Raw genomic sequence first — 22,123 nt, 5'->3', positions numbered from 1 at the left:
GTTAGCTTCTAAATAAACAAAAGAGGTAACTGTAATAGCCTTAGAGGATGAAGGTGTGACCAACTGGATCAAGCGGTGGGGTGGAAGCCTGAGTGGAAAGGTGTAGAGACAAACCCTGTGCAGAGACAGGTGGTGTAGACAACCGTCTCAAGAAGCGCTGTGATAAAGGGCAGCAGAGCCGTGAGGTGGTTGCTACACGAGAACACGAAGTGAAGATAATGTATCTTAGAGATGGATGAAATCACAAATGTCTGTATGGTGATGGAATGAGCATCATGTTAAAGTAAACAAAAAAACCCCCCCAAGTACCAAGTAAAGGAATTATGTCAGCAAAATATTAGACAGTACTGGGTGCAGTAAAAATTTTATTAGTAAGAGTTAAGAAGCCAAGATCTAGTTATACAGGTTTTCCCAAACAAGAAGTCAGAAAAAAAAAAAATTCTTTACTACAACACACATTGCCCCACATTTTACACTGTGCCATTTCTGTATTTGTCCTTTTTAGCCTACTTCTAGCAGTCTCTCTTTGCTAAAATACATTAGTTGCCATGGAAACGATGTCATAGTGTGTAAAACCATACTGTCCTTGGAAAGGCATTCATGATAAAAACTGAACAGTAGCATGTTTTAAAAAGAGATCCAATAGAGAGCAGTTGTGTAAGAACACCACAAGATCTCAAAATTGTGACTTCAAAGTATTCTACCACCACCATCATATGTCCCAATTCCCCCCACGTCAACCAGAGAGGCACCTTTCCTCCTCTCATACACCAGGAGTACTTGAAACAAAATCTCTGATCTAATGTTGGTGAAAACAATAGACTCCCTGTAACGCACACTTACCTGTCTGGGTGGGGTAGGGCTAGGAGACTGCAGAATCAGAATGGTTTGTGGGCATCATAACACCTCTGCTAATGGGAAGGATTTAGTCCTATGATACCTTCTGCTGTCCAACTTTGTTATGAGAGAGAGAGAGAAATAATATTTAGGACATAGAGATTTAGACTTGCTTTCCTTACTGCCACAGATTAGCAAGACACTCCCACTTTTTTCCTTTCATTAACTCAAGGTAGACCATATTTATCCCTCTGAGGTAAGATATTAAGCAGCTCTCATGTGCTATGTTGGCAAAGAAAACAGACAAGGTATGGGTCCCCTGGCAGCTTAAAATCTGGCGGGGCCAGTTGGGTGAGGATGGGAGCATGAAAGGCCTCCTGGGCTTTGGTGAAGAGCTGGATTTTATTCTAACTGCAACAGGAAGACTACTGAGTGGTGCGACCCAACAATGTGATCTCCCATAGATTTTTAAAAGCTCACTCAGCTGTTGTGGGAAGTGGAATTGGAAGTCAACAGTAGAGGAGCATAGAGCAGTAATGTTATCAGAATAGTCCCAACCAGAGAGGAGAGTACAAAGTAGACGGAGAAATAGGCTCTCTAACTAGGGTGACTTTACACCTTGGCTCCTCTGGGAAAGTGTTAGATTATACCTATTGTCCTGGGAGCGATTAAACATCTGTCCAGACATTTCATTTTTAAACCAAGTATTATTAATAGTTGCATCAAAATGTACCAAGATTGAATTTGGTAAACTCCACTTTGCCTTTCCAACTTCTGCCATAGTCTTGCCTGCCAATGGGAGATGACCCCATGGTGAAGAGAGTTTTCACCCTAATGTGATTAAGTCTGAAAGGTGACCAGTAACAATCCTGTCCTTTTCCAATCTTGACTTAAGTAAACACCTCCCTTTCAAGGAAAACATGCAGGATGCCTATAAAATAAAGAACACTTGGCTATGAGCATCTATGGGCAGCTAACTCCTCCCAGTCTCAGTGGGTGGGGTCCCTGCCAGACACTGGATGCAATGACTGGTTGTGGCGTGGCCAGAGTTGCACAAGACACCTGTCAGAAGGGTCAATGGGAAACAGAAAATTACAGATTAGGTGTACATGAAATATTTTCGGGAAATGACCCTTCTCAAGAATGGTCTAAATGCTTGCATTACAGTGTTTTTGTCATTTATTGACGGCTATCTATTTCACTTTGCAGTATTCCTTTCAGCAGTAATGAGATAAAAAGGAAAAAAAAGCCTGCAAATTTAGGGAAAAGTTAAGCACTAAGTTTCTATTTTTCAAGAAAGTTGATGATGAAATGTCAACTCACACAAAATGTTTGAGATTTGCTGTCCACCACGGGAGCCATAGTGATATCATTCACTACATGAACCACAGCCACAGATCTGCAGAAGCACAGATGGGCACCTACTTCAAACGCGAACCACTACTGTAACAAGGCTGTGCCCGAGGACAGTTTAACACGTACAGCTATGGAAGATTCATGAACATAGCACTCTAGGAAGCATGATCTTTCTTTTAGGCCACAAGATTGCTCTTCTAGCTTGATTCTGCTTATTTCTGAGTTCAGGTTTTCTGGGCATATATGAAAAGTAAAGTGATAGCTTTTAATGTGTTGGCTTCGTTAGCAGAAGAAAAAGATTTAACAGTTAAATGATTCCAGTTTTATGTTAGTGTTATCAGGTGTTTTAAGCAGAAAAACCAATTAATTCCAATAGTGGTTTGATTTTTTTTTTTCCTCGTCTATTTCCTGGGACCAAATAAAGCTTATGAAGTTCATTCTGTCAGTGGTGAAACATCTGTTATTGTGCATGCTATTGTAAATTGTAAAAAGTTTAACATGAGAGATGAAATTATTTTTGTAGTGAAATATAAATACAAATTTTATGATGCTAAAAACAACTGTCCTTACTAAGTCAAGAAACTGATGGAACAGAGGAAGTCACTTGGAATTGTGGATTGCATATGCATAATTCATTCATAACTGCCAACTCAAATAAGTGGCTATATCCTACCAAATGCAAAAGAAACTATAGATGTAGAAATTGACAAACAGGAAAACTGAACTACAAAAATACTACAAACACTTCAGCACCATAATACTTGCCTTCTATTTTGCCACCTGTCATCAGCAACCAAATTTTAGAAATGTTTGAGAAACGACTCTGTAAATCAACCTAGTTGTTTCACAATGGTATGATAGATGAATCCTGTAAAGTTTGGGTGCGTTCTGTTCCAAAACAGTTGGAAATCTTTCATCAAAGCAGTGAGTGAAGCGCCAAAACACTTCAGCTTTTAAAGCCTTTAGCCAATTGCAGTTCTTGAAAACAGGGCTTGCTAAAAGGAAGATGTTGAAATTCATCCCAACAAAGCAAAGGAGGAACTAAATGCAGTGCCCAAGATTTAATTCTGATATTATCTTATGATGTTTTGAAGGATCTCGACCTTAGGTGATCTTTTGATGGTGCTCCTAGTTTTAACTGGATCCGAATGCAGTGAAATTATGAAGATCTATGATTTGTGTCATCTAAATGTGATAAGCCATTCAAACGACCACAGTGGATTTTATTTTCATGAATTTTATAAAAATATTTTTTTAAAGATTTATTTATTTGAGAGAGAGAGAAAGTGTGCAAGCAGGGGGAGGGGCAGAGGGAGAGGATCTCAAGCAGACTCCCCGCTGAGTGCAGAGCAAGACAGGGGCTTGATCTCACGACCCTGAGATCATGCATGATCTGAGCCGAAATCAAGAGTCAGACAATCAACCATCTGAGCCACCCAGGCACCCCTGTAAAAATATTTATTAATGATAAAAGTCCTGAATGGGGGTAAAATGGGGGTGAAAATATTTGGGCTAAAATATTAACACATTTCTATGTGAAAAAAATTAGTCTGAGAAAAGCCTCCGTTTAGCAGAATTTGCTCTGAGCTTATTTGCATCTGTAGAAAGAGCTATTTTCTCAGTGAAAAATATTTTGATGTACACATAAATGCCAACTAAAGATAGTGACAATTTCACATACTGACTATAAGACACAACTTTGAAGGAGACTGCAGGCAAATCTATGAGAAAATTTAAAAGAGTTCATTCTTCATAAAAAAATATGTGACATGAATATTAGAGACATATGGCTAAAAACTGACTAGAGCGAATATATACCCCAAATAATTATGGTCTTATGTTCTTTTAAATGCTTAGATAATCAGTATAAAAAGGTGTTGTTTTTTTTTTTTTTTTGCTCTAATGTATATGGACATGTTTTTAATTTTTAGAAATTTTATTTTTGAGATTTTGAATAGAACTGTTTCCAAGGTCCAAAATATTATTGAAATGATGTCAGTTAATAAATCAACTTTTAAAAATTCTATAATATTATTTCAGTGACTCCTCTCAATGATGTTATGATCCCACATCTCTAGCTCTCTTGGCTCCCACTGACAGATGTGGGAAAATATGAGATGCATTTATGTTTTGAGAAGATACGCTCAAAGCATCACAGTAATTTTCTAGTAGAAAAATACATAAGCAGTATCCTCACACCACCAAACCTACACTTTTTAAAGCAAGACAAAAAAAAAAAAAGACTAAAGATTTCCCTTCCCAAATTACTAGGCATTTCAAGGAAGGGCAGGTTTTAAAACATCTTAAATGCAGCATCATCCTTGTATGAATGTCAGAGAGAGATGAAACATAATTAAAAAGAGCTAACTGGTTTGTTTCCCCCTCTCTCATTTAGTGGTCTGGTAACTACTTATGAATTATACTTGAAAATGAATCCTTCCATAAACTCATTCTTTATTTAGCACGTGAGGACTGAATAAAAATGAAGAGCTTCTCCCCTTACAGTCAGACTGTAACCTCTAGTATTCACCGATACCTTTAAAATACGGAACTGAAGGATCACACCCAGTAAAAATTCTTATCTAGTCTCCAGCATCACAGTAAACTCATTAAAGAAAGGCCTGAAATTCTAATACTTTCCACTGACCTGAGGCTCCATGGCAACCTGAAGTCCTTCCTTCCAGGGCACACGGAAGAACTGCCACAAGCTAAACAGTGGGAAGCCCCGAATCCCCGCTTCACTTTGTAATATCTGGTACATAACTCTGCTCCTTCAGAGGGCAGATCTTCCCACTTCTTGCCCAGAAGGAACCTAGTACAGGTATGCTAAGGCATGACTACTCAAAAGAACAAGCGTACTGTAAGAATATAAGCAAGTGAATATGCCGCCATCATTGTTATCATCATCATCAAGATAAAATACAGCTCAGACACTGTTGCAGGACTGAGATTTACACCTAATACACAGCTGCAGACAAAAAATGTTACTTCAGGGGTGCCTGGCTGGCTCTGTCGGTGGAGCATGTGACTCTTGATCTCAGGGTCATGAGTTCAAGCCCCACGCTGGGCACAGAGCTTGCTTAAATAAACAAATAATTTTTAAAAAAGATTTTATTTATTTATTTGACACAGAGGGAGAGAACACAAGCAGGGGGAGCGGCAGGCAGAGGGAGAGGGAGAAGCAGGCTCCCCGCTGAGCAGGGAGCCCAACGCAGGGCTCAGATTCCAGGACCCTAGGATCATAACCTGAGCCGAAGGCAGACGCTTAACCGAATGAACCACCCAGGTGCCTAGTAAATTAATTCTTAAAGAATGTTACTTCATTTCTCCATAGTTGAATTCAATTTGATCATGACCATTGCATTTCTCATTATGGCAGAAAAAACAATCTTGCCACTTCAAGATAACTTAATCTCTTCAGATTTAAAATTTTCAGTTGCCTCAGGGCAATTAGTCAAATTAAACTTACCTCAAACTTTGTCTCCGGGGCTATGTTCCTTTCCCTTGACCTTCTCCCTGCATCTCCACCCCCCTGCCCCCCATACTCCCAACCCCCTGGTTAGATGACAGACCACCACAGGATGGGTGAGGACCTAGTCCAGGCGCTGCCCTCCATGCCCTCACTGGCCTCCCTGGGATGTTTCTTCCCTTTGTCTTTGGGTGTTGGCCTGGTTCTGCTGATCTGCTGATGTGACTGGTAGATCGAACCCAACCAGTCTCCAGGAGTGAGACTGACAGTTCGTTCTGTGCCGCCTTCATTCTGCCTCCAAGCCTCTCCCACCTGGCTCCCTCTGCACCTCCATATGTGCCCGAGGGGGCCTGCAGGCCCTTGCGATCTCTCCTATGCCACATGCAGGCTTTAGGGGACTGGGAGGGGACAGCACTTCAGGGCTCGTTTCTGCCTAAATATGCCTCACTGCAGGGCACACTACAGGTGGTTTCCTTCCAGGGTTCCAGACAGGAGGCAGATTCTCCTCCACCCTCCTGAAGTAGGGGAACTCAATGACCCATTCATTTCTCTCCAGTCTCCTCTAATCTCTAAAGGCTCCATGCTCCATCCCAGGAAGGTATTTCCTCCTTCCTACAGCCTCCTTCCTGCATGGCTTACTGTACAATATATGCCAGGCCTTCTGAGATCTGCCTTCTTGGAATCCACAATCACTTTTCTTCTAACAAAGCCTGTCTCTTTTGAGTGAAGGCCTGGGCTAGCTCTGGTCTCTGAAACATGCTTCAAGGGCCTGTTTTGAAAGTCAAAAGCTGAACAACGTCTTCTTTGTTGTAGACCATATTCTGTCCTCCCCCTGAAGTAATGGAATCCTTAGCCTCAGTGGGGAAGACTCCCAGTGCAACAAGAATTAGAAGGAAGGGAAAGTAAATTGAATACTAGTCTAAGATATTATCACCACCAAAGCAGCTCGTCATAATGCAAGGTTTCAGTGATCCCAGGACACTCAACCAAGATTTATTTTTTTAAAGTAAATTCTACACCCAACATGGGGCTAGAACTCATGACCCCAAGATCAAGAGTTGCATGCTCTGCTGACTGAGCCAGCCAGGTACCTCATCATTCAGGATTTTTAAAAAAGTGCAACATACTGACATGTCATTCTTCTAGAAGACATACTTTACAGTCAACCCTTGAACAACATGGGTTTGAACTGTGTAAGTCCACTTATACATGGATTTTTTTTTTTATAAATACTGTATAGTACTGTAAATGTATTTTTCTCTTATGGTTCATTTTCTTAATATTTTCTCAAGCTTACTTTATTGTAAGAGTATGGTATGTTATACATATAACATACGAAATATGTTAACTGACTGCTGATGATCAATAAGGCTTCCAGTCAACAGATAGCTAATAGTTATGTTTTTGGTAAGTCAAAAGTTATACATGGATTTTCGACTGCCCAAGGGGTCAGCACCCCTAACCTTTGTGTTGTTCAAGGGTCAACTGCATACATATTTGAACCAAGGGCAAAAGAGGCCTATGGCTTTTGGTTTCTTACCTAATGTCCTCAATCGCTATTCTACAATTGAGTGGAGATCCATTCAACAAGAAGCCACCCTTGCTCAGCATCATTTTGGAACTCTTCACTCCCCTCGATTTCTTCTTCCTAAGGCCTTCCTGCCTTTGTTTCCACTACTCCATACCTGCTGTATTCACTCATCACATCCCTAAAACCTCAGATCTTTCCTTACTGTATCCACCATCCCAATTTCAGCTTGCTCCCCTACCCAGCCTGAATCCTACTTGCAGCTGATTCAACTAATATTTTCTTTAGTCTCTTAGAACACCCTCCCCACTTGACTGTTCAAATCAATTCTCAACTTTAGGTCACCACAAGGTCAGATTTCCATTCCAAAGTAACAAGTACTACCAGGCAAAATCACAAAACTGGCCTAAAGGAAACCATTAAAAAGACCTACAAATTCCAATGGGGCCTCACTCTTTTGTAATACTTTTCTTTTTTCTTTTTTTTAAGATTTTATTTTTAAGTAATCTCTACACCCAGCATGGGGCTCGAACCCACAACCCCAAGATCAAAAGTCACATGCCCCACTGACCAATCCAGCCAGGCACCCTCTCTGTAATACTTTTTATTCACCTATTAACATGTTACCCTATATTTTCATGGCTGTTTGGGCTTTTTCTAGATTCTCCAAGCCCCTCTCCCATATCCAAACCTTCCAACCTTGGATGATGGCTCAGCCTCCAATTTTACTGAAAAGCTTCAAGACACTCCATGTGTCAGTATCTTTATCCTTTCAGTAATAGTTAGAAATCACACATGTAAAATACCGTGCCTTCCCCTCAGTAGGCATCCAAACTTGCAAAGACCTTTCCATGTGTTCTTTCTCATTCCAAGTTACTGCTAATTTTTATCCCTTTGAGAGCTATAGTGGGTTGAAAAGTGGCCCCTTCCCATTATAAAATATACCCATCTGGGATCTGTGAATGTTACCTCATAGGGAGAAAGGGTCTCTGAAGATATAATTAAGGATTTTAAGATGAGATCATCTTGGATTAGGTTGGCCCCTAAATCCAGTGACAAGTGTCCTTATAAGAGGAGAAGGCCATGCAAAGACACTCAGAGGAGAATCTCCTGTGTATTGGAGGCAGAAATTGTAGTGATGGGTCTAAAAGCCAAGGGATGCCAAGGACTGCCGGCAGCCAGCAGAAGCTAGGAAAGAGGCATGGAACAGAATCTCCCTTGGAGCCTCCAGAAAGAGCCAACTCTAGTAACACCTTAATTTCAAGACTTTTGGACTCCAGAACTATAAGAGAAATTTTTCTGTTGTTTTAAGCCACTTAGTTTGGGGTAATTTGTTGCAGCCACAGCAGACTAACGCAAGGGCTCCTTCTATACCCATTATGATCTTGCCCCTGCCAACTCTTTGCTGATCCTTTATCCCCTCTCTCTCCAGTCTCACCAACATCACCCTCATTAGTGGATCATTTCTGTGTGTTCTAGCTCATGTAAGAGGTTCTGAAAGCCCAGCTGAGTGTCCTGGTGGGGAGCACAGAGCAGGGCTCTTCCCACATGGCAGTTCTGAATCTCAAGTGCATGGGAGCATTATTGTGGGAGTGGAGGCCAGGGTACTTCATCCCCTACAAACAGAACCTCTGTCACAGCTAGGGACAGGAGATCAGGGAAGGCAGTGGAGTTTGCCTTGGGCACCCTAGATCAGGGACTCTTAACACCTTCCCACACTGGACTCTTCCTCATATGCCATACTTGGGTCAAGGTACAATCAAAGAATGTTTGGGGCTGCAGTTTTCCAAGTGCCAGTCCTCCTTGTATCACACTTAGGTATAAACTAACAAGAACTTCCCTGAAACTACTGGCACCCACAGACACATCTGGCTCTGCTCATTATACTGTAGTCCTTCTAGGTCCTTCCCAGCCACACATCACTGGCCTTCCCTAAGCAATTCTTGGCCTCTTAGAGAACTACCTTCAACTCTTAGCAGTCTGAAATCAAGAATCTGTTGAACAATGACTATAGGACAGTGGGAATTATATGGGCAACCACACTTACATGGAAAGAAGCATGTGGTATGGCACACTATCTACCTATGCTTTGGCCCTAATTTGCAGACAGGATTAGAAGTTGGCATCACTGCATTTTCATCCAAGGAGGTAGAACATAAGGTGGAACCTAAAAAACTGTGCAACCAAAATCTGGATTCTAAACATGACTCTGAGGATCTACCAATGCAGAGGACCTAATGTACTAAGTACAAGAAGATAATTTATTCAAGATGCATCTCATTCCAGAAGTACTGAAAACATCTTTAAGACCTCCCAGCTTGGAAGCTTAGAACATAATCAGCAAGCATTTAATAAACGCACAGTTCAGTGTAGTACTACATAGCACAAAGCAAATTAAGTGAGGTGGGCTTTCAGCCTTCTGGAAACCTGCTACGGAAAATGGACAACATTGACAATGCCATGTACAAAAGTGACTGAACAAGCACAAACTGGATAAATACATGAAGTGGTGACATTACATGCCAGCTGAGGAGAAAGTGCATTTTGACAGTGGTATGTGATCTCCCACATTTAAGGAGGTGGTTTGGTAGTGGGGGTGGAGGGTGTGCTCAAATCATCGACCATGTATGGGTATGGAAAGAGAAAAGTTCACTACCACTTTCCAAAGACCATAATGACATTTCAAATAACAGTGAAGCACCAGGTACCTCCCTTTCCCCCTCTTGGCTGCAGCAGTTGGTCAATATCCATAGAATGTGTTCGTATTGTTCTCCATCCCTCAGATACATTAAACTTGGCATCCAGGTGAGGGCTACGCAGGGGGACACATTAAAGAGGAATCACAGAGAACTTTTCAAAGGTAGATGAGAAGACTCTTAATAAGTGGCTGACAAACACTGACTGCTGTGCTGTTGTGCATTTTGTTACAGAAATGACTCGAGTAATGACCCTAACCGTGGAAAACATTTTATAAGGTTTATTTTTAGTCGTTCTTTTGAAGGCAATATAGAGGCTCTGGTTGGGATACAGTGTTAGTCATTACTTTGTAGGATATTAAGTCCATGGAAACTTCCTCCTCTACTAGGGAGATTCTTCAGATGGTGATACTACCAAGTAAACAAAATTAACACACGGAGAGGAAGGTACTCCCACAGCCACAGCTGGGTGTCATGTGGATGAGGGACTTAGGTAAACACTGCTTTGAGAGGTGCAGAAATGAGTGGGCACCGACCCTCACTAGTCCTCACAGACTTCCAGGCACAACACTGGTGGCCACTGTGCAGTAATCCCACTCCCACCGTCCACTACTGTGTTCTCCCAGTTTCCTCCTGGTATTGAAATATTCTGCGTTTCCCCTGGTCTTGGATGTCACTGCACCACTGCTAAATCCCTACGGTTTTGGTGAAAATCTTACTGGTGAAAGCCTAATGGCAGAGGACAAAGAAGTAACTATTTCCCTGACCACTCTAAAATTTTTTAAAATATTTGTTTATGTATGTTTGTGTGTGTGTGTGTGTGTGAGTGAGAGAGAGAGAGCGTGCACACACAAAAGGGGGGGGAGGGCAGAGGGAGAGAGAATCTTCAGCAGACTCCCCGCTGAGTGCAGAGCCCAGTGCAGGGCTTGATCCCACAATCCTGAGATTGTGACCTGAGCCAAAATCAAAAGTTGGATGCTTAACCGACTGAGCCACCCAGGCGCACCCCCCTTCCCTGACCACCCTAAATTTTTTTTAAAAAGTTCAAATTATGAGAAAAAGATCTTTAAACATATACCATTCTCAAAATACAATGGTGGTTACTGAAACAGTCTGGGACAATCATCGACCCTAAACCATGTGGGTTGGTAGAGAGTGAATCTGGTGCCATCAGAAACTACAGAAGCTCAATGTCCAAGGAGATGCTAGCCTAGCCCCACAGATGGCCAGGAAACGAGCTACATATTCCAGTGCCCTGATTCAGGGCCTGTCTGAATAAACATCCACCGAGTATCTGCACTATGAATGACATTGTGCTACACGGTATAGGGGGACAAAAAGGGGGGATGGGCAGCAAACAACATTTTTGCACACATGGGGCCAACAGTCTCTTGAGAAAACAGGACCCATATACATAGATTTCTTGGAGACCTGTATTCTAGTCTAAACTGAATTACTGGATGTATGACCTTGGGCAAGTCACAAAATTTCTCTGCACCTTGGAGTCCTCATATGAGAATTTAACAACATAAGGCATCATTTATTAGGAGACAATTGCTCACAAATGTTCAATGCAAGAGGATGAGGAGATTAGGGGAAATTTCCCAGAGCTGGGATTCCAGCTGGGCCTTGAAAAATGGGTAGAATTCTGAGGGGAAAGAAGGATTAGGGGATTCCAGAAAGGAAAACAAAGGCCAGAACACATACTTCATATTAAAGAAGTATGACATCTGGCTAATCAAGTGTTAGTGTAGTGGTGAATGAAGTGAGCCAGATATGACCAAGGATGTGGAGATGGAAGGCGTTGAATGCCAGCCTAAGGAATGTGGCCTTTCTCCTACTCAGTGGGTTGTTAGTAAAGGGACGAGGCAAGAAAACCAGTATCTACATCAGCCAGCACATCCATTTTACATGGATCGACATCTCCTCACTCAATTTAGAAGGTATAGGAGTGAAGCAACTGCAGTCGTGATTTGCAAACCACGGGAGAGCCTGAAGGACATAACATATTAAGAAAATACAGATCGGGCAGAGATCTATATAAACGACAACCACACAATTGCCATTTTCAAGTAAGAGATGATGATAAAAGATAGAGAATGACAGAATGTTAGCGTTCATTGATAACTCAGCTGTGACATCTGAAAACAATGAGGTACTCTGTTTTTACTTATAGGTTGGACAATAAACTCCATAATGAAAGGTGAAAGCCTCCAAACTCTGAGAGCAAATAAGAGAAAGAAACCTTTAATAGAAATCAGCGCTTTTCAAGTATCCTTGTGTGCATGTGCTTAGTTACAGGCAACATACCACACAGTTCTGGAATAAAATGAAAATTGAAAGGAAAATCAAATTTTACAAGTGACAATATTTGAAACCATTATTGCTTTTAAATAGATAGGACAATGTGTGGAAATGAAGAAACTTGTTAGTGTTTATTTGCCTTTTCATTAGAATTTAAATTGGGGCGGGGGGAGGATCTCATAGAAATACAGATTCAGTAACTTCTTCTGGGGATTAAAAGAAGAAAGGATTGGGAAAAGTGCCCTGGGCTTTGTTGTAGGAAAGGCGATCTGGCTCATTTTTAACTTTCCATTAAAGCCCTACTTTTTGGTATAAAGCAGATGGAATCCTTATACAACTCCATGAAAAGCCTACTATTTTTGGGAACCTCAAAGATGGAAGCTCTGAAAAAAAAAATGAAAGTGTTTAAATTCATCAGATAAAATCCCACCAGCACATTCAAAAGAAGCAGGTACTTAGAAATCTTAAAAATACAAAGTAAGTGGTCTTCCTGTGATTGATTTCTGATCCCCAGCCTCCCCTGGGCGGCTGCTCGCTCTGGCTCTGGCTGATTGATGATTTTCTACCACTTCATGGCCTGCTCTCATCAATGTGGCTGAGACTCACTGTGCTTGCTTCATTCCTTGTCTTTCAGAAGCTACCTCCCTGATGGTTCCATCCCCACTGCCATTCTCATATCCAGAAGAGATCTCAGTGTTCAACCCTGCCTGCCCCAGACTACTGAGTCAGAAGAGGGTCTGGGCATATGCACTCTATAAGATCCTCAGAGAATATTCATGTAACCACGGCCCTAAAGCTCTCTCCTTATTATTATTATTATGAGCTAAGGCCTAGTTCAATATTTTTTGTTTGTTGTTCTGCCAGGGTGGATGGAAGAACAAGAGGGCTGACGTTTACTCGGCGTGGACTGTGAGGGCACTGGGCTAGGAGGTGATATGCACTGTCTCCATCCTTACAGTTTACAATCTCATTTGAGAGATGGAACAAATTTAGTGTTAGGAGCAGAGATTCTGGAGTCAGACTGACTGCCTGGGTTCAGATTCCAGCTCTGCTGCTGACTAGCTGTGTGAGCCTGATGAAATTACCCCTCTCTTAAGTGGGAATAATAATGATAGTACATCATGGAATAATGCTGGGTGTTGTGCTAGCCAATCAACCATGAATATGATATAGTCCCTGACTTCCAAAGAGCTCACAAGTCAATGAAAAAGACCAGTATCCACCCATTCTCTCACCCAGCTGATGCCATTTTGCTTTGTAAGTCAGACTGTGATAAGGGTGATGATGAGGTGGTAACCAAGTGCCATGGGGGCCCAGAGAGAGGACCAAAGAGGGGGCTTCGCAGAAGGTAAGTCTTGAATGGAGCAATGAAGGAGTGAGGTTTCCACTGGGGGTAAAGGTGTCTTTATATCCTTCAACACTTAACACAGAAGCAACTGCAAAGCAAAGGCAAGGACGTTAGAAAGCAAGCAGGGAACAAGGAACCACAGCTCTGGAGCAAAAGCGGGCATGAGCTTAGGAGCCAGACAGACCTGGCTTCTCTAGTAATTAGCTGTGTGATAATGCACAAGTTACTTTACCTTTCTGAGCCTCAGTCTTCCCATTTGATCAATGGGGATAATAACACCTGCCTCACAGAGTTGTTATAATTAAGTAAATTACTGTATGTAAAGAACTTAACAAGGCCCCTAGGGTGCAATAAAAGTGGTAGGTATTATTATTTTTATGGTGTATTTAAGGAGGGGTGAGTACTTGTGGTTGCTACATGCTTTTTTACATTATCACAAGGCCAGAAATAAGTAGCCCTCAGAAAAAGCCTTACGAATTAAAGTAAGAAATTAGTTAAGACCTTCCCATACTGTATATTTTTCTCCCCAAATTTATAGTTAATAGATGTTCCATACATATATGCCCAAACCAACAGGGTGCTGCTTGAGGTCACAGGTCTACAAGGGCAGAAATATGTGATGATCTCCGCTTCCTAAAAACACCCAGGAAGGACCCAAGTCAGCTTCACATCCAAAGTGAGGCCTCCCGCAGGTCATTCTGGAAGCTCTGAGACGAATGGGAAAATGCTCTCATCCAAACATTACGACAACTCAGAGTCTTACAAACGTTGTTAAAGTTTCATGAGTCAGTAAGCATTATATTTTCTTCCCACGTTTTTATTAGACCATAAATCCAGTTCAGTTTATATCCTTCCAGGATTACCGTGTTCTAATCAAGTCCAGAGTGCCACTTAGCCTAGGCTCTCTGTACTGCAGGTCACCTAAGTCCAGTCGGGTAACACTGTTTAGGCTACTCATGTGTTTTAGCAGCCAAAAATTAGATTTGCTCAACTAGAAACATTAAGGGGTAAAAAAAGAGATTTCTCTAAATAATCCAAATCACCCTTTTTTCAGAGGAACCAAGTTCATGAAAGTCATAACTCATGTTTTCTCCCTCTACTCTGTAGTCTTTACCTTTGGGAAGTATGATGACATTCTGAAGTCAAACTCAAGGGACTTACATTGTAAATAGGCTAAAATTCTGGTTATCTGACTAAAACCAAGAAACCCTTTCATAGGGCTAATTTCAAAGTACTTTTATGTTTTCTATTCTCAAGAATAAAAAAGGCTCTGCATTCCTTAAGAAAACTTGCTAAATATGCTGTTTTCTTTTCTTTTTTTTTTTTTTTTAAAGATTTTATTTATTTATTTGACAGAGAGAGACACAGCGAGAGAAGGAACACAAGCAAGGGGAGTGGGAGAGGGAGAAGCAGGCTTCCCGCGGAGCAGGGAGCCCGATGCGGGGCTCGATCCCAGGACGCTGGGATCATGACCTGAGCCGAAGGCAGACGCTTAACGACTGAGCCACCCAGGCGCCCCAAATATGCTGTTTTCAATCTTACTATATAAACTTTCCCACCTTCCCAGTAATTCTTGACCCAGGCCTGACAGTCACCCAAATCTCTTTCTGAAATATTCAAAATTTCCTTTTATGCAGACAATATATCTTCATTTTCCCTTCCCTAAGGGATATATATGTTGTATGTATGTTATATGTGTACGCGCACACACACACACACACGAAACAGCAGCTGCAGATTCACAGCTGTTCCCATGTGTGGGGCACTATTCTGAGTGCTCTACATTTATTATCTCACTGATTCCTTATAGCAAAGCTTAAAGGTGCAAAAATGGAGGCACAGAGAGTTTAGGTAACTTGGCCCCGTTCACACTGCTGGGAGGGGAACCAGGACCACACCCACGTCCCTGCTCTTGACCACATCCTTCACCTGGGCTGGAAGGCTTGACACCTGGTTCTACATGGTGATTCTGCCACCTTGGACAAGTCACTTAGCCCCCTGGGCCTCATTTTTCCTCATAAGGAAAACAGACATGTTGGACTACATGATCTCCATCCCTTATGGCTGTATGTTCTACGGTTCATACATGTTTCTACCCTGGTCTGGGGAGCAGCAGAGTTGTAGACTGCCACTCCTTATTCCCCTGATGCTGCTCTGGCCAGATTCAGAGATCTTTGGTGCTAAATCAAACTACACTTTTCATTCTTAACTTTGCTTAATCTCTGGGGCATAACCCTCCCCTCCTGGGGATCAGGGACACCTCTCTCCCCTGGGCCTGCTCAACACTCTGGCTGTACCATTCAGGGCCCAGGCTCCTCTCCCTCCTCCGTTCCTGGGCTCTCCCTCAGCCCTGCCTGCAAACTCCCTGAGTGATATTGCCCACATCCATTGTTTCAAGTAGTTTCTAATTTGCTACTAATAGACTTATATATATATATTTTTAAATGTTTTATTTATTTATTCATGAGAGTCAGAGAGAGAGATAGAGAGAGGCAGCGGCAGAGGGAGAACCAGGCTCCCCGCCTAGCAGGGAGCCCGATGCGGGACTCGATCCCAGGACCCTGGGATCATGACCTGAGCCGAAGGCAGACGCTTAACCATCTGAGCCACCCAGGCGCCCCTAATAGACTTATATTTAAAAGTCCTCGTCTTCACTCCAGACCCATCTATTCAACTGCCTTGACATACCTGGACCTGACAGTCCAAAGTCCATTATAAAGTCATCATTTTACACACCTGTCCTCTCCTGTCTTACTGTATTACCTGTCTGCATGTCTCTCTCCACCTAATTTCTCAGGACCCCTCTTCTGCACCCCCCTCATATACTGTCTCACCCCCTCTTATTCTTTTTTGTTCCACTCCCACTTCCATTCCTTCCATTCAGACCTTCATCTATTGCTCATCTGAGTTTCCATAACTACCTTCCCTGCATCGGTCTTGACTGCCTCTGGTCAACAGCCCACACGGTGGCCAGATGCTTTTATAAAATACAAATTAGATCAAAGTAGCATTTCCACTTACAACTCTTACATGGCATTCTGCCATTCTGACCCTTGAACAATGCAGGGGTTAGGGGTGCTGATCCCCATGCAGTCTAAAATCTGTGTATAATTTTTGACTCCCCCGAAACTTAACTACTAATAGCCTACTGTTGAGGGTGCTGATAACATAAAGAGTTGATTAACACATATTTTGTATGTTATATCTATTATATACTACATTTTTACAATAAAGTAAGCTGGAGAAAAAATGTTAAGAAAATCGTAAGGAAAATACATTTCCAATACTGTACTGTATTTATCAAAGAAATGCATGTAAGTGGACTGCGCAGTTCAAACCCATGTTTTTCAAAGGTCAACTGTACTTACAAGAACATTCTCAATTTTTCCTCTAGCCCCATCTTCTTCCTCTGTCCATCTCTCTACAACCACCACCTACTCTGAACTACTTGCAATTTCCCAAAAGGTCTGTGCATTTGCCTTCTAGGCTGCTCCTTCTGGGGCAATGGCCTTCTGACAACACTCTACTAGCTGACTCCTACTCTTCATCTCAAAGACACCTCCTCCAACCTTTTCTGCCTGGCTGCCCCACTTTCCCACCTCTTTGCAGAGATCATGCTCCCATCTCTTTCTCTTGCGAGGACCTCTCGAATCACGGTGGTCAGAGACTTCCTTTATCCAGGTAAGTTCCTTGGGGCAGGATCACACCTCTGCCCCTGAAGCATTCAGTTCAATGTCTGGCATGGTGGATACAACGAATGAATGCTGCTGAATGAGTAAATACACAGGACAATTCACAAACACAGACCTGTCCGTGGCCCACGGAAGGACCCAGCTTAAAATGGAAATCACAGAGAGTAGAAGTATTTCCCCATCAACATGCTTTGCTTTCCCATTTTTAACGTTATTTTTATTTAAATATGAAGTTGCTTCACAACAATTAGAAGTATCAATTTCCAAAGCATTTAGTCATCCGCCCATATGGCATATTTTAATTAATATCATTATATCCATATATAGTATTTTGCATATTGCCTAAGAGCAAGGGCTCTGAAACCAAACTAACTGGGCCCGAATTGTGACTCTACCACCCAATAACTATATGATCTTGAGTTAGTTACTTAACCTCCCCTGCTTCAATTTTCCATCTGTAAAATGAAGATAACCAAAACCACTTCATATCGTTTTTATTAAGACTAGAACTTCAACACTGCTTGACACATAGTAAATGCTCAATAAAAGTTAGCTATTATTTATTTATTTTTATCTCCTCTAGCGGACTGTGAGCCCTTGAAGAGCAAGGACAGCAGAAGCATTCATTTTCATGACCCTATCTCCCAGTGCCTTGCACACAATAACACACTTGGCTAATGTCTGCAGATCAGATGAATATAATGAAATGTCTGTAGCAAACCTACGTGCACTATTAAGTATGATGACTAGTATGGACTGCATTGCTCCAACAGTTTGGAGGCCTGTGGAGAACAGAGACTATCCAGAACACTGAGCAGTTTGCCCTGCTCCTGGAGGTCTGGAAGCTCACTTAATCTCCATGGAATACGCAAGGCAGGGCTCACAGTCACCAAGTCAGGGCAGCTGTGTGGTGAAGGGGACCCAGGCAGGACGGAGAGCTGGGCCTACCAGGGCTCCCTTCCCATTAGCATGGCCCTAGGCAAGAAATTTCTCCTCTGCAGTCTGCTTTCCTCTTTCAATTAAGACAAGGTAGAACTGTGATTTCTAAGGACCCTCCTAGACACTTTGGGAGTCTTTAAATCAGCAAATAAAAAACTGGGCCAAGAAAGATGCTCCTGGAGTAAAAGAACCATATCAAAGTCAACACTGGAAGCCTAAGATCACTGTATTGAAAGTAATCACTGAGTGGGAACTAGCTACTTGAACCGACAAAAAGCAAAGTTCTTCGAAACACGTTTAAAATAAAAAGATCTGAACTCAAGAAACCAAAAGAATAAAAGCAATGATGGGTACAGGCTCCAGTTTCCATATATTTTAATTCTCATCAGCCTGCAAACTCCCTGAGGGCAATGACTGTGCCTTGTTGAGTGGCAACATATGGCAAAGCTGGAGGCCCAAAATACATTTCTTCTTGATTTTTTTTCTTAGTCAAGTGGCTAACCTATATTTCCCAGGGTCCCCTGCAGTTAAATGTGGCCATATAACTAGCCCTCATGTATAGGATGTGAGTAGAAGTGATGGGTGTCATTTCCAGGCCAAGGCATTTAAAAAGTGGACTACTACATGAGGAATAATAAACATCTAATGCTTTTGAGCCATTACATTTTTGCAGGCCTATTTGTTATAGCTGCTAACATGAGCTTAATGAATCCAGGTGCCTGGCACATACCAAAGACTTAACTCACATTTATTGAAACAGGATTAGGTAAGACCAGGTTCCTTCTCTCAATGTGCTGACTGGCTAATGATGGAGACAGAGACATGCCAAACATAATGCCTGCTGCTGAAGTCTGAAAACAAAATTGGAGGTGTGGTGATTTGTTTGGAGGGGAGGATGGAGAAAGCATCAAAGACTTTTGAGCTGAGCCCTAAAGGTTAAATAGAACCCAAGCAAATCAGATGGGATTGGAGAGTCCAGACCCAGCACAAAGCATAAAGTACAGAAAGCAGAGTGTGCATTTGTTCACATTCAACCTTATCATTAAGTCTCTTTAGCTTGGTCAACACAGTGTGAGCTTATTGTGCACTGACTTTCCTTCCTGGGTCTGGCATCAAACAAACAACCCTTTGTTTTTACAGTACACTCATTAACCCCATTGCTTTTTTTTTTAATATAAAAAGTTCTACGATGAATGTCCTTAGAAAGTGCAGAAGTAAATGTTTAATGAATCATAACTCTTTTCTAATAAAATTCTTGAAGAACAAACTTGAGACAGATCTATTACAACCGTCAAGGAGCCATGCTCTTAGGAAACAATGGTTTCAAAGTTTTCACATTATCAATTAAGCATGTAATAGTCACTGGCATACAAAATGGACCATTAAGCCTCTAAATTTACATTAACATTTCCTCTTTAGAAGGAACACCAAACAGATGGTTCAAAGTTCTGTCAGAAGATTCTCTACATCCTTTGCTCCTAGTTAAGTGCCCCCAAACCTGGGATAGTTAACAAACCACTTCCTCCAAAAGTCTGAGTCCCTTCATCTGCAAGCACAGTACCCATGGGACCAGGACTCAGGAGAAAGAGCACAAAGGGTGGAAAGTATTATCATGGCTTGGGTGGTAAGAGGAAGGATGTGGGTGTCTGAAGGCTACCTTGAAGCGGGGAAGACACATAGTCTCCAGTGGTCTTCCAAATACCAATTTATTCTGGTTTTGATGCCCCCCCAAAACTTGTTTAAATATAAGGGTAAAACACCACCACTGGGCAGACAAAATTGCATTTCAATACTTTTGCACTTCTTAGACTTCAGAGAAGTCTGGCTGCCTCACTCTTACCAAACACCAATTTAATATTCTGATTCCAAAGCAAAATTCTTCTGCCCCCACACCAATGTATCCTCCCCCAGCTCTTTAGTACCTATCCCCAAAAGAGAGGAGGTTAAAACAAGGCAGAGGAGGGCTACCTTGCTAGTAAAGCAACTCTTAAGACTGCTGGAATCATTTCCCCCTTAAATCGAAGAAATACTGCAGCTGCCAGTCAACACTACTGGGTCCAGGAATACAGCAAAATGACAGCACCTGCCACCCCGCAGCATCTGGGGCCTTTTATTTTTTGGTAAATGTGGCAGGAAAGACTCTCAGAGAGAAAATCAACTGCTTTATCTGAGAGAAAGGGAAGCCCCAGTGAAGAGAAATAAGAATCATCGTGTCCATCCTTGGGTACTTTGTGCGTCTCCTCTCTGTGCACTGAAAGGGCTCTTTGTGTCACACACACACACACACACCCGGCAAGTCTGTGTGATTTATTAAGGGGAGGAGGGGAAAGAAGGGTGATTTTATTATCCCTCTTCTCATGAGTCCCAGCAAATCTCTGCCTGGGCCCAACCTCGGTGGCCTCTTTCTGGCCCAGTCCCCTCTGCCTGTGGCCGCAGAGATAAGAGAGGGGAGGCGACCAAAAAAAAAAAAAAAGAAAAGAAAAAAAACCAGTCATCGATCTGGGGAAGTAGAGAGGAAATCCAGCGAGCAGGGAACGGAGGAGAAAGGAGCTTGAGGGAGCAGAAGGGGTGGGGAGGCAGAGGAAGAAGAGCGAAGGCTCCAGCACGGGGGACAGGGGAAGGTTGGGTGGGTGGTGGCACAGGAAGAGTGAAGGGGAGGATGGGGGAAGTGCTAGGGAGGTGCCAGAAATAGGCAGGAGGATGCGCTGAGGAAAGCGACGACCGCAGGAGGAGGCCGAGAGGTGGAGGAGTGGGGCAGGGGTGGGGTGGGGTGGGATGGGATGGGGTGGGGAGGCAAGCAGCACGGGGCATCAATTATTAAGTGATTACATCATCCCTGACATTAAAACAACACACACAGACCGAGTCCCCGTGGGGGGCCCCCGAAAGGAGGGCGAGGGTGGAGTCTGGGCCAGCCTCGCCCCCCCCCAGCCAATTCCTATTCTCACTCCGCGCCCGCTCGCAGGCGAGGAAATGGGCCCCCATCCCTGCGCCACCTCAGGGCCGCACCCCGCAGAGGTGTCCTCCGGCGCGGCCGCGGGAAGACTCCGAGCGGGGCCAACTCACCGGCAGCCCCGCGGGGCGCCCCGGAGGCGGCGGCGGCCGGGAGACTGCAGCGCGGGGCCCCGCGGCGGGGGCGGCGTAGCGCGGGGGCGCCGGTGGCCGGCGTCTCCGCAGCATCCCCACGGCCCTCCCGCGGCGCATCCTCAGCCGCTTACCTGCGCGGCGCTCAGGCTCCGGAGCCCATTCACATGGTCTTCTCCCCGCCCTCCTCCGGCGCGGCCGAGGCGGCTCCGGTGGCTCCTCGCCGGGCCCGGGAGCCGATGGGCCTTCCGAGAGGGCCGAGGGGGCGGCGCCGGGTGTCCCCGGCCCGGCGGCCGGATCCTTCCCAGGCGCGGACGGCGGCCGCCGGGCGGTGCGGCGCGGGCGGCGGCTTTGTGTGCGCCCGGAGAGCTCTCGGTGCGCTTGCTGAAGCGCCGCGCGCCCGGACGGGAGAGAACGCGCGGCTCGGAGGGTACTCTGCCTCTGCTTTTGCGGCCGGCCGGCGGGCGGGTCTCGGCGGCCTTTGGTCACGACGACCCCTCCTCCTCTCCCGCGGCAGCCCCCTCCCCGCCGGCTCCGCTCCTGACAGATGGCGCAACTGCAACAACGCGCCGCCGCCGCCGCGGCTGCTCCCAGCTACTCACGCTGATGCTTCGGCCCCTCCAGCCCCAGCCCCGAGCGAGGACGGGGCGGGACGCACGCTGAGAGTGGCAGGCCCCGCTGACCTATCAACGCATCCGTCGGGAGTTGCGGGCGGCGACCATTGGTGTCTGGGGCGGGGGCGGGGCTGAAAGGGGTGGGGCTACCGAGTGGGTTGAGCGTTACTGTGGCAGCAGGCATCCTGGCGTGCGTGCCGTGTGGGTTGTGAGAGGGGATGCGAGGTTGGAGGAGTTGTGTGTGTGCTTTTAAGGA

At 44.0% G+C, this 22,123-nt stretch overlaps 1 protein-coding gene across 5 annotated transcripts in view; it reads right to left on the bottom strand.

Annotated features, from left to right (window-relative positions):
- The window catches only part of FYN (FYN proto-oncogene, Src family tyrosine kinase), a 210,910-nt gene extending 189,382 nt beyond the window's left edge, over positions 1-21,528 (bottom strand). For 2 of the 5 annotated variants that reach the window (XM_032408045.1, XM_032408044.1), the window contains exon 1: positions 21,388-21,522. The gene's annotated coding sequence lies outside the window, so the exon portion shown is untranslated. Of the gene's footprint in view, positions 1-21,387 lie in introns of all 5 variants that reach the window. The other 3 variants (XM_032408042.1, XM_032408046.1, XM_032408048.1) reach the window with 2 other exon arrangements.
- Positions 21,529-22,123: the final 595 nt, after the last annotated feature.

The sequence above is a fragment of the Phoca vitulina genome, unplaced genomic scaffold, assembly GCF_004348235.1.
Source record: "Phoca vitulina isolate PV1807 unplaced genomic scaffold, GSC_HSeal_1.0 scaffold9, whole genome shotgun sequence".
NCBI classification, from domain to species: domain Eukaryota; kingdom Metazoa; phylum Chordata; class Mammalia; order Carnivora; family Phocidae; genus Phoca; species Phoca vitulina.
The sequence above is the reverse complement of the archived record's forward strand: the minus strand, read 5'-3'. Positions and strand labels throughout refer to the sequence as shown.